Raw genomic sequence first — 20,260 nt, 5'->3', positions numbered from 1 at the left:
TCCTGATGCAGGCCAGGATGCCATTGGCCCTCTTGGCTGCCTGGGCACACTGCAGGCTCATGTTCAGCCTGCCATCGACCAGTACCCCCAGGTCCCAAAGGATCAGAAAAGCAGAGAGGGAATCAAAGTATTATCTAATTGTTAGCTCTGATCTCTTGTTACCTCCAGATCAAGGAAATTTAGCTGAATAGTGCAAAGTTTTGAATACTGCAGACAGCAAAAGAAAAATGAAAGTAGATTTTGTGGTTTTGTTTGTTTGTTTTTCCTCTGGCATTGTCCATATGTCATTATTTATTGCATATAAAGGAACTACTTTAATTTTTTACTTTTTTTTTTTTTAAAGTAGGACTTGAGTATTATCTTTCTTAATATTCAGGCTGAACAAACACATCCTTATAAAGAATAAATTCTTCAGATGCTACAAGCATCTAATAATCAAAAGCAATTTTAAATCAGCTTTTATTTTTAAAAGTGACTATAATGCATCTCTATAAATTTTTTTAGCACATCTTATTTTTCTAGCTTCCTTTTTCCAACAGCATGTTCCCGCACTGCCCTAAGTCAACACCAGCACCCATGCAGTCAGTATACTGCTGGTGAAACCTTGGTCTTTTCATCCTCTTGCCCAACGGTTAATGCTTTCTTCTTGATGTTGCACTAGTAATTTAAATTCATTGGATGGAGAGAAAATGTCTTTTATCTATTCTCCAACTTTTCCTCTCTGTTTTGTAGCATAATACTTTAAATCACTTTGTTCTCAATCTTTTAAACTTCAGTCACAATTGACTCCTCTCTCCTTCATTTATCATCTTATTTGGTACAAAATATTGTTAATTTTTCTGAGCTCTAAAATTCTTCTCTCCTTCCCACTTCCATAGCAAAAAGCCTCCCTCTTTCCCCAACCTTCACTTTCCAGTGTCCTACTCTCCTATTCCATACTTGCAAGATTGTATCACTGTAGCCATTTAATTCATGTTTTCTTCACTAAGTTCCTTTTTTCTTCACTAACTAGCATCCAGAGTCCTGTTCTCACTTCAGTACCTCTCATTGCAATCTACCTCTGCAATGCTGATGTCTATTATGTCTGTTTCTTGCCCTTTCACGTTTTAAAGGTCTCTTTAACATCTCCATTCTCTCAGTCTATGCTGGTTATTACTTCTGCTCTTGAAATTTGTCCCTTTTCCTGGAAGATCTGGGTAGCAAATTCTGAGCTGTAACACAGTCACAAAAATTTTGTGTAGAGTATCTCTGTCAGTAAGTCAGTCCTGCTCCCCAAGTTCAGCTGCTCTTGCCTTGGGATGTAAGCAGTGAAACAGCTGGAGAGCCATGGGCCAAAGTCTCAGAATGAATAGAAATCTGGTATAAAATATTCTTTAGATCTTATGGAAGGGCTGTGTGGAAGGCAATGAAACAATATTTAGCATCTCAATAGAAGATTCATCCCACTTAGTGAATAGGATAAACTTCTGTTCTCTATGGAGCTGATTCAAGCACTTCCTCCTGCAGAGAAATTTTTGTGACTTTTGCGGAAAGAACTAGTCAGAATTAAACTGAAGCGCCTGCATATTTGGTCACAAAGTAAGATTCTGCAGATTTTTCTGTTAGGGTGGAGGCTTGTGCTCATGTTCATTCCGTTGTGTGGAAACAAAGGAAGGAGTTTTGCCTTTCAAGTATTGATTTGGACTAACGTTTCCTCGCTGGGATAGCTGTTTGGGCAAGTACTACATGACTTTTGTGAAGACTATTTTTATTTCACCAAGCACCTTAAAAAAGTATATGTCTTCTCCTACTCCCACAAACTATATCTGGCCACTGGCCCCCTATATTATGCAAATCTACTTTTAACCTTCCCAGTTTCATTAATATTCTGGAAAAAATTTATAGATGCTTCTCAAAGACAATTCCTGAATGTTGTTTGTCTGGCTTCATCCTAACTTACAGTCTAATTGCTCTAATTGTGCTATGAACAATGATGTCTAAAGAAAGATTAACAAAGGTTAGATATTCTTGCCAACAATATTCCATCTAAATAAAAAATGAAATTTTGTTTCTGGGGAGCTGCAGATTATTTTAGTCCCAGCAAGAATAAACATGTGCTGTGGAAACTTCCTGTCTGCTTTTGAGAAGCTTTACTTGCACTGGGACAAAAACCACAAGCCCCTGCTGGCTGTTAGCATTGCAAGTTCCTATGGTCCGTCCACATCACTGTCTTGTGAACAAGACACCAAGACTTCTTATGCCTGTGTGTGGCATCACAATAGCAGCAGGGCCAGAGAGGCTCTGATCCTCAGGCCTGTGTAGGATGTGGATGCCTACTGGAATCACAATCAACTGGACGCTCAAAAAATAAATGCTTAATCACTTGGGCACTCAAATCAACTCACTGTTGTCCCCACGTTTGTTGGGAGTATCTGAGCTCCAGACTAGCCATTAACAAATGGAGTATGCAACCTACAACCTCAAAGTAGTTGCTTTTGCTGACTGCTTTCTGACAGACATAAAAAATACTTGTGACACACGTTGCCTGTTGATCTGTTACCCATGCAACATCTGAGGAAGGAGATGTAGATAGAAATGTTTTCAATGTGCTAATAGTGCTGACCTTTACATTTCCATTATACATCATGCAGAAGCAATGACAAGGCATTCAAAATCCAAAACAGCCTGGAAGCCAAATGGTTTCTGAATGGCTTTATATTTGTTTGAAAAATACTTTTTTTTTTTTTTCTTTTCCCCCCCCTTTTAATACAAAAAAAACACACTGAAGTCATGTTATAATTGTATTTTCTTTTGGGAGCACAACTGCCTGCTGATCAAATCAGACCTTTGGATATTGTTCAGCTATCATAAGTTTGGGTGCAGTCAAATTTTATTTCCTAGTGAGGTCCCTGTCCTGGGATGGGGATCAGTATTTTTCTCAGTGCATAGTCACAGGTAGGATGATAGCAAGTGGGATAAAAGAAATTGAATGCTTATTGTAGTTCAAACCTCTTCTTCAGTGTAAAGACAACTTTTTAGATGTATGAAATCCTCATAAAGCAGGACGGTCTGTCTCTGTTCAAGTCTACAAGTGGGCCAGCAATACCTCATTCAGAACTGAACTCTAAGAATAACCACCAACCAATTCAGCCTAGTAGCTCAGATTCTTCATTTTCTTGACAAATATTTACTTTCTCTTGTGATTTGAGTTATACTTTGAAGGCGACTCCTGCAGCAACAAATCAAAGCAATGATATTTTAGTTTGTCATGTGCAATCTCCTGTAGGTGAACCAAAGCATTTGCATCAGTTGTTACTGCTGGAACCTTGCTCTTCTAGACAAATATCTAAATGTCTACATGAATATTTTGTTTATTAATCTAGTCCTACAAAATGCCCAGACTGAGAAGCACTTATGAGTAACTTACAGAATAATTTCCTGAAGAAGCCATTTTATCTGATAAGAGAAATTGTAATACTGAAGCTTTCTTGTATCCAGATCAACATGGAAATGTATTTTGGTGATTAAGAAAGGAAAAAAAAAAGACACATTTAGCTTCCCCTCAAGTTTATGCAGATGAGTTTTTTCTTACATGCATGACCTCACGTGTCTTGCTTCCACAATTCACAGCAAAGATTATAGTGCATCACAACACTGAAACTCACTGCTTCTAAGTTTTCTTTAGTTGTTGGCTGTACCTTGAATACTCTTTAGCAAGGGAGCTCCTTTACATAAATGAGAGTGAGAGAATGCTCATAGAATAAATCATGCAGCCTACAGCCTTCCTACTCCAGAAAACTCCACAAATGAAGCTATGAAGGGAAAGGGCTGGAAGAGGGGTTCTCTGATTGGAAGGAGTGCTGCTGCCATGGCATTTGAGACCCTTTTTTACACAAGATACAAAGATTTTGCATTCTGAGGGTTCCCTCCATCTTCTGATGTCTGTTTGATCTAAAGAGTATTACTGGACAAAGTAATACTGGGGAGGAAGGTGAGCTTGTCAGGTAGATAAATGGAAGGGAGGAACAAGCTGCTTTTGAAAAAATGTGACTGGAAATGGGAAAAACATTTTTAACAGGAGCTCTGGAACATCCTTTGAGTAAGAATAAATGTAAAAAAAAAATCTTCCTGCTTTTAATAGTAACGAGATCCAGAAAAAGAAAGAAAGGTACTAACTGGCTGCTGGGAAAAGCAGAGATTGGGATACAATTAGTCAGGGTGTTCCCTCCAGCCTATGTTCCTATTTTCCAATGTTCCTATAACTACTACTAAGCCACCTGCTGGACTTGGCCATACTAATAAAAAGCAGTCTGATCAGAATGCTGGTAAGCATACACCGCCAGCCTGGTTCGATAGCAGTTGATTTGCTTGGCACTTTGCTGGATATGCTCTGTACCTTAGAGGATAGGACCGTAGTACAATTTAAAAGTCTCTCACCTCCATAGCTTGCAGTTTAACACAGTTAAAATCTAAGCTGGGTTTAAAACACAAAATACTGGTTGAAGTGATTCCAGCTAGTACCTCACAGCATAGGGTGAAAAGTCAAGGTGTCTCTGGCATTCAGTTCCCATGCCCATATGATCTCACTGTCCAGCAGACCAGTTTCTACTTAGCAGAGCCTAAACAGAGCCATGCAATCATGTTTTAGATATGACTGATAACTATCAGTTTGTGTAATAAGAGTTTCTGCCACACAAGCTGTAAGAGACTAAATCTTGTCTCTCTTGATGTGAATCAACGAAGATAAAAATCACCTTTGCTCCTTGCCCAGACAATACCTGATGTCTATTGGGCAGATGCCACTGAATAATGACTCTCTGGAATGTGCATAGACAAGATCATCTCTACCCATCAGGTCCCCCAGAAAGGGAGGATGGTGCAAAGGACAATGTTTTCACCATCTGGACACATACCTGAAAAACTGTATAAAAGACCTGAGCAACTACTGGCTCAGGAGAAGGAAAAGACCTGGGCAATGCTGCTTGGAAGAAAAGGGAAGAAAATACCAGGAGAGAAAAGGACAGACACATCACCATGTAGCGCGGAAGCAGTAGAGCAGGAGGAACACTCTCTCCATGTCCTAAGTTCCACTTGCTGCAACTCATGGAGCTGAAGAGGCTGCTCAGAGAAAGACTTGGACTTGGACTTTGGGATCTCTCCCTCCCCTCCACCAGTGGAGGACAGCACAGCCAACAAGGCAGCACCCTTCCTCCAAAGACCCAAACCATCTTGGAGGGTGGGAGGTGGTAATACAATTCCTTTCCTCTTCTCTCTCCTTCTTCTCACTCTCTATTTTCCCCCTTTCTCTCTCTCTCTCCTTCTGATCTCCTTCTCCTTTATTCTGTTAATAAGTAGCCTCACTGTTGATATTTTGGCCTTATTTGTGCCTCTAATTTCATAACACGGGAATATTCAAAAGAACTGAGTCTCTTTCCCTCTCTGGACTGAGACACAAGCCTGGAAAAATGCTTTACACATTAATAGCAAAACAATTATTTGGAGTCTTAACACCCCTAGGAACCTTAAACCAACTGAATTCCACCTACAGCTGGGTCTGCAATAAATTACATTTTTAGACAACTTTAGTATTCTTACATTGAAGCTATTTTAAACTGTATTTACTTGAATTCAGAGACCTTTCCTCCCATCTTTAAAATGGATATGGAGTAACTTCTTTTCATTAATAATCAAACTACATTGCATTTACTTGGGTAATCAGCATACTTCAGGGCCAGTTTACTGAGGAAGTTGATTGGTAGTAACTTATGCCACAGCACAGAAAAGTGTCCTCTCACTGTGTTAAGCAGAAAACAATTAATTCAAAGTATCTTAGGCTAAATTACACAGAAATATATATAAGCATATATAAAGTATATGTTGATATAGGCTAATACAGATTACAGTCTCTCTGATCAAGGCCAAGAATGCAGTGTGGTTAAAATTCAGAGTAATCTGGTGTTGTGAAAGGTGTGCTACATTCATTGCTAGAACTAGTCATGAGTTGACTATTAGTACCTGCAAAAACATTTTCTGTGCGTATTGTAACCATGACTTTACAGGATCTTTTATTATAAGAAAGATCAAAACAAGACAAATGTGCTTACTTGCCTTTTTTTTTTTTTAACTGAACCTGGAAATGATAGGGCAGATGTTATTTGACTGACTTTACCGTAGTGGAGTTCTTTTATGAGTAATGGTTTAATGGATCAGAGACACCCCATATTGTTTGAAAGAACTGATGAGCTGAGTGTCAGATAATACATGCAGAAGGTAGCATGTTACCTGCTATGTGCTTCCATTTTATCTTTCTGATTTTTTTAAATGTAAGGCTGCATTCCTCAAATATCCAGTCTTCATGTTGGGTAAGTCTTTTTTTGTTAAACTGTGAGCCTTGACATCAACATGAATTTTGCCTTCTGCCTCCTATATTTAATTTTTGCATCTGCCACTATTTTACTGTGTGCTCCTGTCATCACTTAATTGATAGGTATCTGTATTTCTTTTCTGTGAAACAGCACCACTGTTGTTTGGAAAGCAAGCTTTTAGAAAAGATTGCATGACAGGACAGTTATCTCAAAACTCTTACTAGGTCTAAACCCCAGAAATCAGGGAAGACAGTAACAGCCTTTTCATAGTGTTCTATGTTTTTTCCTCAGTACTTACTCAGTAGTCTAGATTTTCAAGATAATAATAACATGAAGATAGTCCCCTCCCTTTTCCTGGTTCAAACTTTCTGGGTTATCTATTTTCTTAAAAGGTCCTGAAATGTCACCTGCTTTACACACCCTATGAAACCAGGTCACAGTATTTATCACACCATTAAATGCCTGATCCAGAAAAATACTCAGCAGAAGTGAACTCACACAAGGTATACAATTTTCCTGTTATATCATGCACATTATGACATGAGCCACTCCTCTTTCCTAACCTTTATACTTTCTTGCTGAATATGCAATAAACACAAGAAGGGCTTGCATGAACTTAATATAGTAAAAGCCATTCCATATAGGATAGGATAGGATAGGATAGGATAGGATAGGATAGGATAGGATAGGATAGAATAGAATAGAATAGAATAGAATAGAATAGAATAGAATAGAATAGAATAGAATAGAATAGAATAGAATAGAATAGAATAGAATAGAATAGACCAGACAGGTTGGAAGAGACCTTCAAGATCATCACGTCCAACCCATCATCCAACACTACCTAATCAACTAAACCATGCAACCAAGCACCCTATCAAGTCTCCTTCTAAACACCTCCAATGATGGTGACTCCACCACCTCCCTGGGCAGCACATTCCAATGGACAATTACTCCCTCTGTGTAGAATTTCTTCCTAACATCCAGTTTGATCCTCCCCTGGTGCAGCTTGAAACTGTGTCCTTTTGTTCTGGTGCTGGTTGCATGGGAGAAGAGACCAGCCCCTGCCTGTCTACAACCTCCCTTCAGGTAGCTGTAGAGGGCAATAAGATCTGCCCTGAGCATCCTCTTCTCCAGACTAATCAACCCCAGCTCCCTCAGCCTCTCTTCATAGGGCTTGTGCTCCAAACCCCTCACCAGCTTAGTTGCCCTTCTCTGGACACGTTCCAGCAAGTCAACATCTTTCCTATGAGTTATGCTAAATACAAATTTTAAAACTATATGTAATTTGCATTATTAATACTTTTTACAACTTACTAATTTGATGACTAAAATTGATAGATATATTGTCAATAGAAATACCTTGATTTCTGTTAGTACACACGACATTGTGATTGTAAAATAAACATGATAAAAATCGACATGATAAACATTAAATGCATTAAAATCAGATAAATTGTGGTCTGAAACTAAAAACAAGGTATAAGTATTAAGCAGATATGTTTCTAACTGGATCCTTCAGGAATATGCTCTTCTATACAACTTTAGAACCTTCCCTTCTGTCATGAGTGAAACAGCAGGAACCATAAAAACCACTAATGCTATTGTTTGTAGTAGGTGAATATCAAGGGAACAATATAAGCTAACAAGGACAGACCACTGACTTAAGATCTGGACCTATTGTTAAGTAAATCACAGCAAATATGGATTTACTTTGGTTGAATCTAAGCTGAAATCTTAGCAATGGGAAAGCCATGTTACTTCTGTATTTGTCACTGACATTGAAACAACAGATGTGATGTCTTTAGAAGGCCGTTATTGATGAAATGAAGCAAGTTTAAGAGTTAAAGCAACAGTTGAAGGAGTATAGAACATACTTCATGGTAAATGTCCTCAGGAGCCATTTAGCTTAAAAACAGAAAAAAATCAGAAGTGGATTTCTCAATTTCTGAATACAGATTGCAGAGGTAAAATAAGGTAATTTTCTTGCACAGGGCTCAGTATTGCTTTAACTAGGTTTTTCAAGTGTCCAACCTTTAATGGATTTCTCTGCCCTACATTGCAACTGGAAGTGCAGATGTAGGCTCTGAGACAGATAATTGATACAGGATGGTTCTTCTGCAGAAAGAGCTCAGGACAAATCCAATAAACAGATTTTTGTATAGTGAATCATTGTATACTGAATCACTGATCAATGTCCAGTCCTACATACACCATCAGCTCAAAGATGCCACTTTCACAACTCCATAATTTATGAAATTGCTGCATTCACTGGGTAAAGATATTCCTTCTATCTTTTTCAAGATCTCTGCTACAGGAGTACTTAATTGATGTTTTTGTGGTAGCTCTGTGCCTTGATTTCATATATCAAGTAATCAGACATAGAAATTGAAAACATCATTGTCTATTCTGGTCAGGATGATGCTTACCATACAGCTGCTATTATCAGTGTTTTCATTTTTTACATTGTGAGGGTCAGTAAATGTTTATAAAAATCTTTGAACACATATAATAACAGTTTTAAAATGCTACAAATTAAACTCTGGTTACCAAACTATCAAATATATCAGGCTGTATCAGTTAAATTACCAGACCATTGTATCACAGTATCACAGTTCATTAGAGGTTGGAAGGGACCTCCAGAGATCATCAGGTTCAACCACCCTGCCAAAGCAGGATCACTTAGGGTAGTCTGCACAGGAATGCATCCAGGTGGGTTTTGAAAGTCTCCAAAGAAGGAGACTCCACAGCCTCTCTGGGCAGCCTGTTCCAGTGCTCCATCACCCTCACTGTAAAGAAGTTTCTCCTTATGTTGAGGTGAAATCTTCTATGTTCAAGCTGGAATATTACAAGACAACTGCATTCCAACAAACTAGTTTACACTTAAGCATCAAAATAATTTGTGGATATATTTTTAAACTACTCTTTCTGATGAAAAATAACTTATGCATCTCACTCCTCTATTCCCAAACTCATCTTGAAAGATCTATAGTATCAAGAATAGTATTTTAGGACTCTGTAATTACTCAAGGTAATAAGACGTGGAAACAAAAGAACCTTTTGGACATTGAGCAATTAGAACCACACTTCCCACCTACATTCATTAATATAGAGCTACTTGTGAATTTATTGTATATGATGTTTATTACTCTGTTCTTGACTTTCCTATGATGCAAATCGTTGAGAAAACAGCATCTATACCACCCAAAGGTCTGGTGCAATGTAAATATCAGAGTGTTGCTGCCTGCAGTGCTTTCATAATAACATGAATTGGGAAGGAAATTCCTTGCTCTTATTACATAAATGATAAACAGTAACTATAGCATTAAAAAGTTCTTCTAAATTAGGCTTTTAGGAAATCAGTGTGTATATCATGATATCAGCCAGTCAGCAGTACTGAGAGAAATGCAAGGACTTCCTGAAGCTCAATGCGCTACCATGTGCCTAGGTCACAGTCCCCCTGGAGTCGCCAGGGTTTTGAGTTCTCCCATTTGAAAGCTGCTTGAACTATGGTAGGCATAAAAGTTCTGTGCTAAGGATACTGTGACAGCCATCATCCATGATTCCTGTGGTTTAATTACCTTATCTCATAGGAAAATTTTACTGTAACTGACATGAGTTGCTAATAAATTAAGACCTTGTTACAGAGTATCACAGCACAGCAAAACACAACACAGCAAAACATAAGACACAGAAACAGACCAAACCCTATTCAGGCTCCTAAAATAGAGTAAGACCAAGTCTTGCTTAAACTTGTACTTGACTAAAATTATAGAGCAAGATGGCATAATCAATCGACTTTTACAGCAGGAAGCCATGAGAGTCTCCCTTTAAAGGCAGCATTACTCTGGCATACTCTTTGCTAGTCTGTACATAGAGAGTTAAGGCTACATACAGCGGCCCAGATTGTGATCTCTCTCTCATATTTTAGCAATCACAGAGCTAGCATCACTGGAGAGAGCAGGCTGCTTTAAATGAAGCTGCTTTGGGTAGCAGAAGCTGTGCTAATGCATCACTCGCTCTAATTTACTCTCTCACTGAAGAAATGAGGCTAGATACGTAGTAATTTTGCATGGACAAAGAAAGACTATGTAGCACAGATGTAGTGTTTAAGATATCCGAGTGTCTTTAGGAAATGCATAGTAACGATTTAAGATGTTATTCCATCTCCCTACCTGAAATTCCTCACATACATTCTGTCTAGAAATTTACTGATTTCTAAGAACTTTGCGCTATTTGCTTACAAAGTGAATAATATATGAGAATTTCAACTGTATGGAAGGTAGAAAGCATTTCATCCATATTTTATAAACAAGGAACTCAAAGATAAATCTATCACTCAAAGCTTATATGAAGATATGATAGAATCAGTCTGATTATTTTTGTTGTTGTTTTTTAGTTATTCAAGCCCAGATGCATTAATATACCAGAACAGCACAAATTATCCAAAGCGCACACATTATTTAAATTGCGTTTACATCTACTTTGCATCACTGGAGCTGAGCAGAGCAAATGAACCATGCCAGGAAATCAAGCCCCCACGCTGGTCTGGAGAACCCATGTTTAGCAAAGTCACAGGTTACATTGGGGCTGGACAGGAGAAGCAATGCAGACCTTGAGTTCATTTTTGTGCTTTAAGCATTCCCCTAGGTTCCTGCCACAGTCACACTGCATGGCTGCTTCCTTTGTGCACATCAGAGACAGCAGCAGTACCAAAGGAAACCTTTTGAGAGCAGATAGCCGGCTTCGAGTCAAGACACAAAATCTTTGCAGAAAATATATTTCTGAATTGATTAACCTGCCAGTAGATTGGAGTGAAACAGGTATTCAGTGTTCTATCTCAGACTCACTGTAGCGATGACCTGCAAACACGCTGAGTTGAATGGCTGAGCTCCTTTGGAGGGTGCAGTAGGCCCCCAGGAGTCAGCAGCAAAGCTATTTACACAAGCCTCCTTACAGCCACTATAGTTATAGCCATTAGCCATAACCATGAAAAGAAAAACTTAATTAGAACCTAATCTATTAACTTGTTTTTATAACTAGGCACAAGCTTCTAATTAATTAACAGTATGGGCATTTTTAGTGTGTTATTTCATTATTAAGACTACTTTGGACAAAGAATAGGTCAACAAAAATGTTACATTTCTTGATAGATTTAGTTTTTAACTTTAGCTCATGAATTTTATGTTCTTAGAAAACTCATTCTGTATTCACAGAGCATGCCTTACAAGTATGGTGAGGATATATTTTGCATTACAAAAGCTGAAGCTGAGACCTTGGTAAAAGTGCACTATAGGTCCCTACCTGACATAACAGAGACACGACCAGGAGAAAGCTAATGGAACTGTGATGAACCGTAAGGGTTACTACTGCTTCAGTTTGTATACTTCTAGCACATTCATACTTAAAGGCATGTGTGTGAAATAGACAAGTAAGAAAGTTCTATTTAAAAGATACTAAAATTGTAAAATTTATTCAAGCTAATTTATCTTCTGCAAAGGAAATTTTATATACTGCTTATATGTATGCATACACACATTTATACCACTTGTATGTCGAAAATCATTTTCACATTTAGTTGAGACTGGCTTAAGTCTGAGACTGGTTGACAGTGCTTCTATACTGCCTGCATAATGATGCCACTCAGTCTGTTCTTCTAGTCTTTTGGGAAATTAGGTTTACTGCACCTGAGATTCCCAGTATTTTATTTTTTGAAGGACTTCACAGATCACGTGGTCTTCTACCATTCTCCACTTGTTCACATGCTGTGGATTGTGTTGCTTCAAGTTGTGTCTGCTGCTGATTTAAAACTACGAGGACTTCTGGGTCCTTGGGTCTGGGTTCCGCTTTTGCAGTTCTCTGGTCTCATATTTCCCAGATATTCTTGTGAGGAAATCACAGCAGGACGACCAGTGAGATCATGGAAGCTTTCTGTGGTCTGAACAATACTAGTGCTCCTCAAGCATGATTTGAAGTCAGCAGTATTCTTGGGGAGAAGAACTTGTGTCACAGCTCCTCCCAAATCAGTCAGATTTTACTTTTGAAACTATGCAAGTTGTTCAATATGCACATCCTTATAATGAATGTTTCAAAGAACAATTGGTAATTATGCTAATTCAAATGCACAGAGTTTGTAGATATATATTCCTTGACACATAGCTTGCATTTTGTATTTAGTATTACTTCTTAAAAATGAAGAATTGCAGTGCAGGAATAAAACAGTCCATCTTATCTTCAGGTTGGCAGAAAACTGGATTAGGATAGGCAATTTTTCACCAAGCTGTCAGTCAGATTTTGATTCAAATCAATAGTGTAGAGAATTAATTTTCAACAGACAGCTTTTCAGTAGCCTTCCTAAAATGAGTTCATGGGTTCAGAGCAATTCTTCATGCACAATGTCCATGTTGTGTAAGAAGAAAAAGAATGACTGTTCTTATCTGTAGATTTCAACATAAAGACTGAGGGCTCAATAGGGCTTTTACACTTCTAAGCAGAACTCTCAACTTAGTGACAGATAAAATGAGAGGACTTGATCTGCCAGCACTGTACCTGCTCTGATGTCAGAGGACACTCCTAGTACTTTGTACAAATACAGTATGCTCTCCTTGTCACATATGACAGCACTGGATGAAATTAGCAGGCAGTAGGTTCATAGGAAACAAAAGGAAGTTCTTTTTCACACAAGTCATAATTAAATTGTGAGGCTCATTGCCACAGAATGTGGTTGGGACCAAAGTATAAACAGATTTTTTAAAAGGGGTAGAAAATCCAAAGGCTTATTAAATATGATGGGAGCAGACCCCTCTTCAAAAAGTCCTTGTACTGGGGTTTTACTGGAACTTGAAAGGAGATACCAGGAAAAGACCACTGTAAAGCAACCTAGTTTCTTATATTTTTCTCCCTTCAGCATCTACTAACGACTACAGTCAGAGCCAGGATATTGGACTAGATGTCCAACTCACTATAGCAATTTTTCTGATTGGATGTTTTTAAACAAATTATGTTCTTATTTTGGCTATTTAAAAGGATCTAGGACCCTGATGGAGAAAGGTATTTAAACATCTAATGCTCACATATTTTAGGGAAGTAGGTACTAGTGTGTATTGTAGCCTTTGCATCAGGTCATAAATTTATTGGGTGGGGCACATGTATCTTTTATTAGGACTTTGATTATCCTGAGTATGAACTCAGATAAATATATGTATTTGATAACAGTGATAACTGGGTGTAACAGTTTCTTTATAAAGGTTGAATAATTTGTTTGCCTAAATGGCTTGTGCCACAGGAAAATTCCCTAATGATTTAGGTAAGGATGATACTAAGACTCACTGATGTGAAAAAGAATTAACTTCTTTTATACAACTCCCCATGTTCACAATGCATAAATGTTGCATTTGTAGAAAGCAATGTATCACCTGTTACCCATAATTAGTAGTATTGTCAGACAATATGTAACTTACTTACATTACCTAGCAGACTATTTGAGATTTCATCCATTTTGCAAAAGCATTTGGCTGCAAACCTATGACACATGTTGGTGAAAATCCAGATACAGAAATGAAGAAAGCAAATACCGAAATTCCTACTTTTTACCCCTGCCTGACAGTACGGGTAGGGTTTCCTCCTAAATCAGCAAGAGGTAGCTATGAATTGTGCAATATAGTGTTGACAGCTGAGCAAGCTAGGCAGCCTCAGATTTCTTAATCGCGGGCGGTTTCAGGAAAGGTACATTACAGCATCCCCGCAGCACCGGGGAGCGGCGGCAGCTGGTGTTTCCCTGGACGCGGGGAAACCCTGCGCTGCTTGGGGCTGTGCCGGCGCTGCTCTACCCCGTGCTACTCGGCACCGAGGCTGGGGCCAGACTGCGAGCAGTCCACGTCCCGCCGGCCGCGCCCGGCCACCTGCTCCTTCCGCCGCCCCACCGCTCCCGCCCGCATCCCACAGACATTTCCCGGGGAGGGGCGGGAAGGAGGCCGAAGCAGAGGGATGGCGCTGCCGCAGGGTACAGCGGGCGAGGGAGCCTGGGTGCCGCCCGGATTGGGGGCGGCCAGGAAAGGGGGCCGAGGGGCGGCAGGAATAGGAAAACAACTCTTGGTCATAGAGCACAGACTGGTTTGTTCACCCTCACATTCCGCCGGCTCCTCGGATTAAAATAACAGCAATAATAATTACAACACCTGCTCCGCCGCCAAAGCAGACCTGCGTTACAGAGAGAGGAAGGTCAAGAGGAAAGGCAGGAGGAGCGCTGCCTCATCTACGAGCTGGTGCTTGTCACACTGCCAAGCCTATGCCCCCGGCTTCCCCGGGGGTGGCCCGGTCCCTCCCCCTTCTCGGGCTGGGCAGCATCGCCGGCCGTGGCGGATACTCCGCGGCATCGCCCGACGGAGCCTCGGTACTCCATCCACAAACCAGCGGGGGAGGGCGCGGGCAGAACCCGGCAGCACCTCTCCCAACCCCTTTGTACACCGCGGGCAGGGATACACACACACCCCCTCCACTTTGCAGCTTCGGCGCCGCAGCCTCCCGTTGTTACACACACACACTCTGACACGGACACTAACACACAGCCGGTCCTCCCGGTGAATGCATCTTCTGTGGCACTCCACCGCCCTCCATCCATCCTCCCTCTCGCTGGCCTGCCTCCCTCCTCTTCCTCTTCCTCCCCCCATTTGGTTGGTGTTTTGGGATTTGGCCACCACCAGTCTATGCATCAGTATAAAGCAGACATTTTGATACCGTGTAACCGTGTTCAGGTTTAAATAAAAGCAGAGAGCCTTACCCACTCCCGCCCGCCTGCGTGCAGTTAGCTCTGAGCGATCCCGAGAAGGGCTGGCGTGGCTCGTCTCTAACGGAGCGGGTCTGCTGCCATCCGCCCAACTTCAGCACCCAGCCGGCACGCAGAGGGAGACGGCGGCAGGAAGGCGGGCGGGCAGGCGGGCTGACAGGCAGGCAGGGAGAGAGGGAGGCAGGGAGGGACGGAGGGAAGGAGGAGGGCGGACGGCGAAGAGGGAGGGAGGAAGGGTGCGAGGAGCGGCGGGGAGGCAGGGAGCCTCTGCACATGCGCTCTGCCACGGGCGGTGGATCCCGGCGGCAGCGGGAGTTTCCGCGCTTGTTGCCGGCGGGTGAGTCACGGCCCGCTTCGGCGCTCGCCCGCCTGCAGCGGGGGTGCTTGTCTGGGTTCCCACGGCACAGCCATGGCTTTCCGCGCGGCGGTGTCTCGGGAGGCTGTGGGAGAGTCGCGGAACCCGGGCCAGGGTCGGGGCAGGGGTCCACCGGGCGGCAGAGCGGCAGCGTTGGAGCTTGTGGCCTGGCAGCGTGCTACGGCTGCAGCAGTGTGCGGCGGTGGTAAAAGTGAAAGGCTCCGGCTTGGTTTATTCTTGTCCCCATATCGGTATATCTAATAATAATAATAAAAAAAACCAAACCCAGGTGTATAATCCACTCCGACTCTTCATTCCCCTCACATAGCTGAGAGAGAGGCAGGGATTTAGTGGCTGAGTAACTTTTGATGCTGGGCACACAAAGCATGATGGCTAAATAAGGAGCCAGTGTGGATCTTGTGGTTGCGGCTGTGACGATCAAGATCGAGATGTTCTGATAACGTGAATCTTGAGTGATGGATGGGTCTTGCCAGTTTGTGTCAGCTTTACAAACTAATTTCAAAATTTTGACTCAATGGGTAACTATTTAGCTTCCCTACCATATCTTAAAAATCTGAAGTTTGGTGTGTCTCAAGGCAACAGCACTGAAAAAATATGTATATAGTATCTGGATCATGTCAAATCGTGCCACAAATCCAGAAAGGTACCTATCTCAAAGGAGAACACATCACTGCACTTACCACTCCACTGAAACCATCCAACAAGATAATACAAAAAGGCACAAAGCTGGACTAAGGTGGTACCGGTGCCTTGCCAACAGCCTGTATTGTCTTTGCAAAACTCTGCCAGACAACTGCATATGCCATCTAAATCCCAAAGGGGAATGCTACTAAAGCTGCAGCCAAAACTGCACGTATGTTAGTGGGGCTGAAATTAAAAGAGTTGGAAGCAGTCCTGAAGGGCTGACTTGCATGAGAGCTGCACAGGAACATCAACATTACCTTTGCTTCCATGAATCTATATTCAAACCATAACTAATTTAACAAAATGGCAGTAGCTGTAATTATTGGCTATGTGGTATACTTTTTGACTTCTGGGATAAAAGCTTCAAATTCTGAATCCTAAGGACCAGAGTTAGTGCTAACCTCATGTAAAGTGGCTCCTCACAAAAACATCACTTGTTTTCTGATCTTCATCCTCATGGAGAAGTCCGAGAACTTGTTGCTGAGAATTTGTAGCTCTTCTTGATACCAAAGGTTGTTGACTAACTGAAGACACTTGGATCACTGATTTCATATCATTTTCTGTCCAAACAACATTCTTGGCATTGGTCTCCTCTGTGTTTTACAGTTGCACATACACCTTTTCACTTTTTCCCCAGCGGCACTCCCCTCTGCTCCTTGTATATCAACAGACTTCTCTTGGATTGTTCATCTATTTTAAAATAATTAAACTTAAGAGCAACTGATATTTAGCCTGATCTTTAAGCTTTTGTTTAAATCATGAAGAAGAGCTTGAAGATCTGATTTTTTTTTTAAACTATCCCAAGTATCCTAACAAAAATGCTGTTTACATGTAGAGTCTTGCCCCAGACAACCATTTTTAGCTACCTACCTAAATAAAGATGTAGGTGTAGTTCCAAGTTAAACATCTGAGTGCATAGCAATTTGGAAGTCTTCATGGTAATTTAGCTTACATTCTCTTTCTTTAGAAATAGTGTTCAAAAGAGCAGTAAAAAGGATAAAATATATTTATGAAGTGTTAACAGTGGGTTTTTTTTGTAATTACAATGCTTAAAATATTGCTTGGATATTTTTTCATACAGCTTTAAAGATCACCAGTTCTATTCTAAGGCCTCAATTCAGAAAAGCTTCCATGTTTAGGAAATAGTCTCAAGACATGTTTAACTTTAAGTTCATATGTGTGACCTACACACTGACCACATACTGAAAACAGTAAGCCTTCAGTACCTGCTTAATATTGGGTAGGTAGTTTTACTCTCAGGAGCTGTGACACTAATCAAAGCAAGTGTCTTCTAAAGATTTAGTAGGTATGTGGAAAGTAAATGCAGGTGTTCAACCTGAAAGGTAGAATGAGCGATGGGTAGGAATAAAAAGAAATACTTACATTCAGGGTCAAAAATACTAATGAAGATAACATTTTGGAAGCTTTGCTTAAAATGTTTAGAGGTATAAAAACTTCATCTTTTTATTACTCTTAATATTTCCTGCAGCTCTCAACAAGTGCAGCCATTCCTATTTACTGTAGTTTCTTGCTCTAAAGCCATTCCTTGTTTTTGAACTGTTTATAAATCCACTTCCTTTCAATAGATGTTCGGCAGCTCTGTTCTGACCACTGCCTGATCCTTGTGCCTGTTTTAGAGCCCTGCAGCTGCATTCAGTGACTTTTTCTTTCAGGCTTTTGTGTCTTCTCTCCTTGGTTCATGTGTCTTGTTCCATGCTTCTTTGCATTTCTTAACCCAGTTTCCTTACTACCATGCATTCACTGTCTTTTTATTAAAATCTTTTGTCTTGTTTTTTCAAATGAATTGTCACTAACTTTTGAGAAGAGGGAAATGAATGGAGCGATGCTTTATAAAAGGGCTTGTGAAAATCTAGAACACCGTGTACATGAGAAGGCTTTCTGGTATAAAAAGTCCTTATAAATATAATAAAATGATTTTATTTTTACTTTGTGATCTTTAATGTCTGGATTCCTATTGACTTGAATGTACATCAAGTTAGGCTTGTTATTTTCCACTACTACATAATTATTAGTTGACTATAATTTGTCGGTTTTATTTTTTACCTGTAGAATACGTGATGTTTAAAATTTGGCATGGTCAGGAACACTTCAGGATTGCATTCAGTTAATAGCAGTCCCTGCTGATCTTCAAAACAAAACAAAACAAATTACAAGGCTCTCATTAAAATAAATCAATAGCCTAAGAATTCAAACTGATCAGAAAGTTGTGATCTCCTTCCACATCCTCAGTATTGCTTCAAAGTGATAAAAACTGAAACGTTTAAAATGTGTCTAAGCCACTGATCATACATATCTATTTCTCTGCAAGAAGCATTATTGCAACAATTTGAAGATGCTTACTGTTTCAGCACCAGCTAAGCACTGGGTTAGAAAAATGTGCTGCAGTTACAAAGATTACTGTGTATTTATAGTCTGCTTCATGAAAAAATCTGCTTTGAATTTTTCTTAACTGTGTCCATGCAATGGTCTTCTACAGCCATGGCTGTAAAAGTATTGAAATATCTAATACCATTTGACAATATTAGGAAGTTTTTAATGAATTGAATAGACTTTTCCACATGACTATGCAGAAAACCATGAAAATGTAAAATAAACCACTCTACCCCCAGCCTCACTCTTCCTCTGGCACAAAACAAGTAAGTTGAAGAAGTGACCATCTTCAGTTGGCTATCGGGATGGAAAGCTGGCTTGCAAAAGTGATTAGAACAACATCTCAGTGTTACAGAGACTTATTTCTGCATCAGCAAAAAGAATTGAACAAACACAGCCTGTCTGTGAGAGTCCAGTTTCAGATTTCCTCAAGAACATTTATAATGTCTTGTTTATATGCAGAAACAAAGACTTTAGAAGTCACCTTATTAAAGACTGCTCTTTGCAGATGGCAGTGCATTTGTAGCGCACTCAGAGCAAGACCCAGAGATAATGACATCTTGTTTTGCAGCTGTTTCTGTTAACTTTGGCCAAGTAATCAGTATTTCAAAGGCTGGTATTATGCACCAACTGCCACCAAAAGTCTGTTGATTCAAATGAGAAGAAAAATGTCACTGGCACTAAACTGACAAGACCAGACTGAGCTATAGCTCTGGTGCTTTAGATAGTTCCCTTTGGGACTGAGTTAACATGGTAGTTTCCTGGTCCTAGCTCAGTAATCATCTGGTATTATCATTTTACCATTTCACCAAATATATTCTTCTGTCATGAGCTAGACAAAGATTCTTAGCATTATTCCTAGAGCTAAATATATTTTATCTTCTGCTTCTAGCAGCTACATTGAATAAATTTTAAATGGTTTTATTGCACAGAAGTGGAAGATGGAGACTTCAGTAATCAGGTGATCTGAGCACTCTGCAGTGAAACACTTCTGGTCGTTAAGTGAAAGTGAACAGAAGGGAACAGTAGATATTAAGTATTTTCTTAAGACCAGCAGTAACGAAGTCCACTTACCCATTCCAAGAAATGACATTTAGATGGCAAGAAGTATGCAGTAGTGCATAAAAATCCCCAACAACACAACGGTGACTGTAAGAGTTTACACTGTAGAAGTTCAAAGAGGTATGATTAGACTTAAAATCCCCAAGCATTTGAAACCAGACAATATGAGTGAATGCAAGCCCACGTCTTAAAACAGCCAGACATTTCAAATGGAGAATTTTACCTAAACATGGAAAAAGGCAGGTGTACTGGAATAAAACTGGGCATTTTATTTCATGGAACAGTTTGAGTACGATCTATTCTGTATTATAAATATAGGTAATGTCTTCAAGATAATGTGAAGAAATTTGTTTTGTGTCTAGTAATTAAATTAGCCCATTTCTTTTCACTGTTATTTTTGAAATATATGTAATTCTCCTGCCAGAGTTATTAGCAGCACATAAATGGTTTCTGAGAGAATCAACAAGAACATTTACAAGAGAAAAATAAACATAACTGAGATTTCTCTTATGGAAATAAAGGGTAAAGATACTTCTTTAAAAGTTACTTAACTTTTAGCTTTTTTAATTCATGTGGTTCTAGTTCTGTATACTTCTGTCTGTACTATGCGACTGGTGA

At 40.0% G+C, this 20,260-nt stretch overlaps 1 protein-coding gene across 3 annotated transcripts in view; it reads right to left on the bottom strand.

Annotated features, from left to right (window-relative positions):
* The window catches only part of RGS17 (regulator of G protein signaling 17), a 463,053-nt gene that overhangs the window by 60,877 nt on the left and 381,916 nt on the right, over positions 1–20,260 (bottom strand). The window contains exon 1 of one of the 3 annotated variants that reach the window (XM_068151671.1): positions 15,124–15,295. The exons of 1 other annotated variant lie outside the window; for it this stretch is intronic. The gene's annotated coding sequence lies outside the window, so the exon portion shown is untranslated. Of the gene's footprint in view, positions 1–15,123; positions 15,296–20,260 lie in introns of those variants that run through there. One more of the 3 variants, XM_068151661.1, reaches the window with a different exon arrangement.

Source organism: Melanerpes formicivorus, unplaced genomic scaffold (genome assembly GCF_026170545.1).
Source record: "Melanerpes formicivorus ecotype bairdi unplaced genomic scaffold, bMelFor1.0.p_v2 SCAF_2, whole genome shotgun sequence".
Taxonomy (NCBI): Eukaryota; Metazoa; Chordata; class Aves; order Piciformes; family Picidae; genus Melanerpes; species Melanerpes formicivorus.
The sequence above is the reverse complement of the archived record's forward strand: the minus strand, read 5'-3'. Positions and strand labels throughout refer to the sequence as shown.